The following is an 8,236-nucleotide window of genomic DNA, read 5'->3' on the forward strand; positions in this document are numbered from 1 at the left end:
AAATGGGGCAGATATGGGAGGTGAGTGTGGGATCAAGGAAGGATTTTTTCAAGGCTAGGAGCTTTTAGACCACGTGTGTATGCTGGTCAAAATAATCCAGGAGAGGGAGGAAACTGATGATGCAGAAGGAAGAGAGAAGGGACAGTGGGGGTGGGAAGTCCTTAATGGCATTGAGGGGTGTGGGGTTGAGCGCACAGGTGGAGGGCTGGCCTTGGGCAGGAGCAGGGAGGTTCCCTCTGAGGAAGGAGGAGGGTCAGGTGAGTGACAGGAGCCTTAAGGAGTTTTCTTCCCGTGGCTTCTGTTTTTCCAGAGAGATAGGAAGCAGTGTCATCCGCTGAGAGTGAAGAGTGGGGAGCGGGTGCTGGGGTTCGAGGAGAGAAGAGAAGGTGTAAGTTCATCATCCTGGGGCTTTGGAGAGAGAATGGAGTGTGGTAGGCTTGCCAGGCAGCATCAGGACCCCCTTGAGGTGAGCGGCATGAATTTAAAGTGATATCAGTAAGGGTGGCTGAATGTTTTGTTTTCCAGCCACTCCAAGTGTGCAGTTGGGGAGAAGATGGAGCCTGGAATTTAATCAGGATTGGGGCCTTGCCAGGCAAGTCTGATAAAGCCAGAGAGGGGCAAGAGGGCTGAGCTGTAGGCAAGGCAGTGGTTGACATGATGGCCCAGACAATCAGGCCAGGTAAAGAGGGAAGTGAGGATGGGGTCGGGGAGGGGTGAGGAACCCTGAAAAAGTGGTAGGACTGATAGATTTTAGGAGCGATTACTGACGTACTAGAGAAAGTTGGAAACATAGAAGGTGGTGGGCAGATGATGGCATATAGAAATGGAGGTTACCCAGGTGATACAGATAAGCCCTAGGACATGAACCATGGAGTGGTCCTGAGGTAGGGTTTACAGACCAGTGGTGGTTTTACTATCATCTGAAACATATCAACTCAACCTGCTGAATCAGAGGTCCAATGATTATGTGCTAACAGCTCTATAAGTACATGGCAGAGGTAGAATTTGAACCCAGGTCTTCTGCCTCTAGGTCCAGCACGTTTCCAGATACATCCCCACTGCTCCTATGAGTTAACACTATTAAGGTGTTCCATTCCTCACAATCATTTGAAGTGACAGATAGCAATCACTGCTTTTCAAAGATTTGCTTAGGGGCTTCCCTGGTGGCGCAGTGGTTGAGAGTCCGCCTGCCAATGGAGGGGACACGGGTTCATGCCCCGGTCTGGGAAGATCCCACATGCCGCGGAGCGGCTGGGCCCGTGAGCCATGGCCGCTGAGCCTGCGCGTCTGGAGCCTGTGCTCCACAGCGGGAGAGGCCACAACAGTGAGAGGCCCGCGTACTGCAAAAAAAAAGATTTGTATATTTCCCAAAGGAGACTTGGGGTGCTGCTACTAGAAGAACCAGGAATGAATGCTGAGCAAGCAAAAGAATGAGGTGTCCCTGTCCCCAGCCTGCACCTACTTCCTCCTCCACCTCACCCAACCCCTCCCTGTGGCAGACCCAGGGCTCTTAGCCTTGGGGTAGTTGCGTCCCCTTTAAGAAGCTAATGAGAGCCCCGACTGCCCTCAGCCCACACACCAGCCAGCTCCGTTATGGTGACCTGCAGCCCCACCATCATGATTAGTGATAATGAACCAGGTTATGACCTGGGTTTATTTTGTATACCTAATCATTAGCTAAGGATTTGGAAAAGGTGTTTATTCCTCATGGACTAATTATGGACAGGACTGAACAGCTTGCTCGAGATGTGATGGAGGAGATGGGAGGCCATCACATCGTGGCCCTTTGTGTGCTCAAGGGGGGCTATAAATTCTTTGCTGACCTGCTGGATTACATCAAAGCACTGAACAGAAAAAGCGATAGATCCATTCCTATGATGGTAGATTTTATCAGACTGAAGAGCTACTGTAATGACCAGTCAACAGGTGACATAAAAGTAATTGGTGGAGAGACTTCCCTGGTAGCACAGTGGTTAAGAATCCGCCTGCCAATGCAAGGGACACGGGTTCAAGCCCTGGTCCAGGAAGATCCCACATGCCGCGGAGCAACTAAGCCCGTGCGCCACAACTACTGAGCCTGCGCTCTAGAGCCCACAAGCCACAACTACTAAGCCCGCGTGCCACAACTACTGAGGCCCAAGCGCCTAGAGCCCGTGCTCCGCAACAAGAGAAGCCACCGCAATGAGATGCCCACGCACCATAACAAAGAGTAGCTCCCGCTCACCGCAACTAGAGAAAGCCCGCGTGCAGAAGTGAAGACCCAATGCAGCCAAATAAATTAAAAAATAATTTTTTAAAAAAGGTAATTGGTGGAGATGCTCTCTCAACTTTGACTGGAAAGAATATCTTGATTGTTGAATGTATCATTGACACTGACAAAACAGTGCAAACCTTGCTTCCCTTGGTCGAACAGCATAATCCAAAGATGGTCAAGGTTGCAAGTTTGCTGGTGAAAAGGACCCCTCAAAGTGTTGGATATAGACCAGACTTTGTTGCATTTGAAATTCCAGGCAAGTTTGTTGTAGGATATGCCCTTGACTATAATGAATACTTCAGGGATTTGAATCATGTTTGTGTTATCAGTGAAACTAGAAAAGCAAAATACAAAGCCTAAGATGAGAGTTCACGTTGAGTTTAGAAACATCTGGAGTCCCATTGAAATCACCAGTAAAATTATCAAATGTTCTAGTTCTGTGGCCAGCTGCTTAGTAGAGCTTACTGTATGTATCTTCTAAGAATTTTATCTGTTTTGTATTTTAGAAACATCAGTTGCTGCATTCCTGAACTCTATTTGCACGATGAGCCTATAGACTATCAGTTCCCTTTCGGTAGATTGCTGTTTGACTCGTGAATGAAAAATCCCTTAAACCACATCACTAGTGAATGAAAATATTGAAATTGTATCTGTAAGAAACATTTAAAGCAAAGAATATATTAGTTTTTAAATTGGTATTTTAATTTTTATATATTCAGGAAAGAACAGAAGTGATTGAATATTGTTCATTATACCACTGTGTGCTTAGAAAAGTAAGAAGCAGTCAGCTTCATATCAGTGACAGCATTTAGAGGTATCATTATGTTGGATAAACCATATGTCCTGGAATTATTTTAGTAGGTTTCAGTAGTATTAACTGTATTTTCCCACTGGTTCAGATTATTTCCGGTGAATCTTTTTTTTTTTTTTTTTTTTTTTTTGCGCTACGCGGGCCTCTCACTGTTCTGACCTCTCCCATTGCGGAGCACAGGCTCCGGACGCGCAGGTTCAGCGGCCATGGCTCACGGGCCCAGCTGCTCCGCGGCATGTGGGACCTTCCCAGACCGGGGCACGAACCCGTGTCCCCTGCATCGGCAGGCGGACTCTCAACCACTGTGCCACCAGGGAAGCCCTCCGGTGAATCTCTGTCAACAGTTCCTTTTAAATACAGATCGGTAAGTTCCAAAAACCTGCCACTTTTTTGAGTCTTCAATATAAAATCCTTAAATAAAGGCTTCTCTTTAAAAGAAAAAAAAAAGCAGCTGATGAGAAAAACAAAATGCATTTGCACATCCAGTCACAAATATGCTCACAGGCTTGGCAGGGAGTAAGGGCTCAATAAAAACTTGTCGAATGAATGAATGTTTGGAATTCCAGGGGTCTCGCTCTCTTGGGGTTAAGAACTGGTGTTAACACGCCAGTTCCTGCACACTGTGTGTGCAGGAACCTCTATTCTATGGTAAACAGGTACCCCTTTGATTCGGTAGAGCACCTCTTCTTTGCAAGCCTCTGAAGGGTGGCTGCCCATTTCCTGCTCCCAGTTGCGTCCAGCCTCCCAGCAGTGGAGGTAGCACCATCCTGCCCTCTTCTCCTTCATTCAGCCCCCATCTTCCCTGGAGGCTGGCTGTTCTTTGCTCCTGTTCTGCCAACACTGACATCCTGGACGTGCCCCAGCATTCAGAGCATCCCTGACGTAGTCCCAGCAGGGACTGGGCTTGAGACTTGGTGAAAGCAAGCTCTCTGACCTGGTCATCACTGAAGTAAGGTCAAGGGATATATTCCCAGAGGTGCTTCCCAGACCTACACCTGAGACTAGGGAAACGCTTGGACATCACAGCTTCTACGGTTTCCTAACTTGCTCAAGGCAGACCAGCCTGTCTGGGGCCATGGTATTCCGCAAAGCCCTGAGAGAGAGCTTGCTAAACCTCCTCTATCCCAGTATATCCCTGAAACTCCAGTATAATCACCTCAGATGGTTGCCACATCCAACATCCAGGTTCACGGGACAACTTCCTCCCAAGCCAACAGCTCCAACTTGCCACAACGGATTTATAATTGGACATCACAGGTGCCCAGTGTGATGAGGTAGCCATCTGTGGCATCCTGTGATCAGTTACCTCTTGGGTAACTGGATCTGGGAGGAACAGAACTCAGCAGACCTGGCAGAGGATGACCATACCCTCTCCCGAGGGATGTAACGCCCAGGCCAGTGGCCAGAGGTGGCAGAACAGCAGGACAGAGTGGCCCTATCAGGCTGCCCCTTCCAGCCCTGCCTCCCTGGGTTCCCTGCAATAGGAATGCTCATCTCTTCCACATTCTCACTTTCTCCTGGGGTCTGGAAAGGAGGAAAGTAGGTCCCACCTGAGACTCCGGGAGTGTTGGAGCATTCCCGAGTGGAAATCCTCTGGTGGCCAGCACCACTCATGCCTGGGAAAAGGCATTTCTTCCCACGGGAACAGGAAGCCCAGTCCTGCGTGCTATTGCACACACACCCACTCCGATGCCCCAATCAGAACAAGCATCCCTTCCTCAGGGTGTGGGCAAGGATGGAGCACCAACATGCCTTCAGGGAAAAAGGGTTAAGAAAAGGGTGGGACATCCCTATGACATTGGTGAATGAATCATGAGAGCTAATGGGCTTGCGTCATCACTACTCCTTATCCTCAAATAACATTTGAAGTGAGATTGAGCAGCCAGGAAGCCATCCCCACTCTTCAGCTAGGCTACGGATCCTGCAGGAAGAAGGTGTGTCTATGGCCGGTGGTGGCAGTTTACTCCCATAAAATGTGCTTTGTATTCTAAGTAGGCTTGCTGTTTTTTGAGGCCAAGGACAATGAGTCATTTGTGTCGGGTGCTAGTGGTTCTAGGGTTTCAGAGTGATCTGGGGGTGAAGCAAGGACCTGGTGTACCTTAAAGGCAAGACGCCCTGAAAATTCATGCCTGCCCATCTCTGCCGGCCCACCCTTGCCTTTTAAAGGGCCCCCACTCAATCATGACACAGCACAGAGATGAGCAAATTATTTTCCTGGAATAAAACCTCTAATGCTTTCTGAGTACATAAGGGTTGGCTTTTTAAAATCATTTGTAAGACTTTGGAGGTGACACATGCAGATGGTAGCCACCCCCTGTGAATGCTGGAAAAGACTTTTACCCTGCTTGCTATCTAGACAGGACCATTTAGCAGGCCCAATGTGGAGTTAAGCTCTCTGGTTGTGGATCCAATTGTCTGGGGTCAAAGCTGAGCTCCACCACTTAACACCCTTAGGAAGCATCAGTTTCCTCATCTGTAAAATGGGGATAATCACAATGAAACCTGCCTCAAGAGGTGGGGAGCCCATGAGGAGGTGTCAGTATCTTTTCCTGACACCTGTAAATGTTCAGTAACTGTTAGTCATTCTAATGGGGGTTTGTTGGCATTCTATGTAAGACCTCTGCTTGCAGTACTGGGTAATTTCATTCTAACCAAGTTCGATAAAAGTCTGTTATGCTTTAAGAAGGTCCTAAGCTTTGAACTATCTGAACCCTCTTTGGGGTGTTGATACCAGCTTCTGGCCTCACAGGGTTCCTCGGGGCCAAATGGCCTTTGTCAACCAGTTTGTATAAAAGGGACTTCATCCAAGCCTTGTTGGATTAACTGGGGCTTCATTTAAATAAGGGCTTGTTTTCAGAAGCTTTCTTTTTCCAACAAGGGAAAAGAACACAATGGATTCCAAGTAATCTACAGTCCTCATCACAGCTTGTCACAAACACCTGGCACATCTTTTCAGCCCAGAGTGCAAACACACACACTCCCTCACTTGCTAACTTCAGGAATACAGCCCCAGCCTGATGTTCCAAAAGCATTTGCTGACAAACTTCCTCTCACTATAGAGTTGTTTCCTGGAAGAACAGCAAAAACTGTTTTTGAATTGACAGTATGGCTTTAGCTGTTGCTGAAGTTAAGTGAAAGTATAATTGTTACCACCTATTTACCTTAAAAAAAAAAACCCTGAAAACAATTACTTTTTCTCTTTTTTTTTTTTTTTTTTTTGCTGATCAACATTTTTCAAACAAAGACAGGTCTTAGGAATTGGGTTAATGTGTTGCTTATTTCAAAAAAAGAAAATTTCTTAATATTTTTTGGGCAACATTTTACTTGGTGCTTCAAAAAGCAATTGTGATGAACAGTAGAGAGAGTTAAAGCACTTATGGAATAGATAGACACCGGCATTTGGGGTTGCACATAACAAAGAAATATCTTAAATATTTTTCAAAATATTCTAGGAACCAAGACACAGGGGCATGCTTTAGGAATGTAATAGGGTGGGGGGGGCATATTGGAACTACCCATTTCCTTTAAAATCACTGAGGAAAACAAAGCAGCATTCAGCTTCACATACTGACTTTACACAGTTTATATGTAATAGCTTGACTTAAATCCAAGAAGCAAAGATGGAACCCTCACTCTGTTTATTTTGAAAAATAATTGCATGGACACCCTCTCCTTGGGTTTCCCTGAGACACAGTAGTATTGAAATCAGAGCAATTAATAACTCTACAACGGCCTCTAAGTGTTCAAGGGAAAGAAAGTGTTAATTGATCCAGACGTCATTGTCTTATTTTAAGAAACTGCCACGGCCACCCCAAGCTTCAGCGACCACCACCCTGACCAGTCGGCAGCCACCAACATCGAGGCAAGACCCTCCACCAGCAACAAGATTATAACTCGCTGAAGGCTCAGAAAATTGTTAGCATTTTTTAGCAATAAAGTATTTTTTAATTAAGGATATATACATTGTATTTTCTAGACATAATGTTATTGCACACTTAATAGACTACAGTATAGCGTAAACCTAACTTTTATATGCACTGGGAAACCAAAAAATTCATGTGACTCGCTTTACTGAATTATTCACTTTATTGTGGTCTGGAACAGAACCCACAGTATCTCTAAGGGATACCTGTAATATGTTTATAAAAGAGGCCTGAGAGAGCTCCCTTGCCCTTCGGCCCTATGAGGACCTGAGACCTGGAACAGGGTCCTCACCAGACCATGCTGGCACCCTGATCTTGGACTTCTACCCTCCCAAACTGTGAGAAATAGTGTTTGTTGTTTATAAATCACCCAGTCTTTTGTTATGGCAACCCAAAGGGACCACGACAGACTGCGTCTCCAAAAGCAGCAGCCCCAAAGCTACAGATTAGCTAACATACACAACCAGGGCTTCCCTGGTGGCTCAGTGGTTGAGAGTCCGCCTGCCGATGCAGGGGACACGGGTTCGTGCCCCGGTCCAGGAAGACTCCACATGCCGCAGAGCGGCTGGGCCTGTGAGCCATGGCCGCTGAGCCTGCGCGTCCAGAGCCTGTGCTCTGCAACGGGAGCGGCCACAACGGTGAGAGGCCCGTGTACCACAAAAAAAAAAAAAAAAAAAAAACAAAACACAACCATTTTCAGTATCAGTTGATACCATCGAGCAAACACAGACCTCTTTAGCTCCACAGTGGAGCACAAGGCTGCCCCCATGAGTCTTGGACAGTTCCAAAATCACATGTCCTTTTTCAGTTGTTATGGGCAAATGATAACTAATTTCATTACCTTTCTTTTTCAGGTCCAACAGCAGGCTTCTTACTAGGAACATTCTAATTGAAGGTGACTAAAATCTGGCATTTGGAAAGTAAAATGGCATGAAGACTACTAAAAATCTCTGCTTCAGTGTTCCACTAGGAGGCCTGGCTGCCCTGAACCCCTGGCGACCTGGCAAAACTCCTGTATGTGCCAAGAGCTGGAATTCCCACTATTTGCAGGAAGGCGTCTTTCATAGCAGTGAATTATCAGCCTTGTGTGGAGTTAGTCATGCTGCCATTCTTACTTTTTTAAAAAGTAAATTACCTTTAGCTCTATCATTATCAGCTTTGTTTTGGATTGGAAGGTTGACCTCACAATGTGTAGAACTGCATATCTGCATTAACGTTATTCTTGGTCTGTAACTTTCCAATGACTGA

At 46.4% G+C, this 8,236-nt stretch overlaps 1 pseudogene; it reads left to right on the forward strand.

Annotated features, from left to right (window-relative positions):
• The first annotated feature begins 1,593 nt into the window (after nucleotides 1-1,593).
• On the forward strand, nucleotides 1,594-2,614 carry LOC132479327 (hypoxanthine-guanine phosphoribosyltransferase-like; annotated as a pseudogene).
• Nucleotides 2,615-8,236: the final 5,622 nt, after the last annotated feature.

Source organism: Mesoplodon densirostris, chromosome 2 (assembly GCF_025265405.1).
Source record: "Mesoplodon densirostris isolate mMesDen1 chromosome 2, mMesDen1 primary haplotype, whole genome shotgun sequence".
NCBI lineage: Eukaryota > Metazoa > Chordata > Mammalia > Artiodactyla > Ziphiidae > Mesoplodon > Mesoplodon densirostris.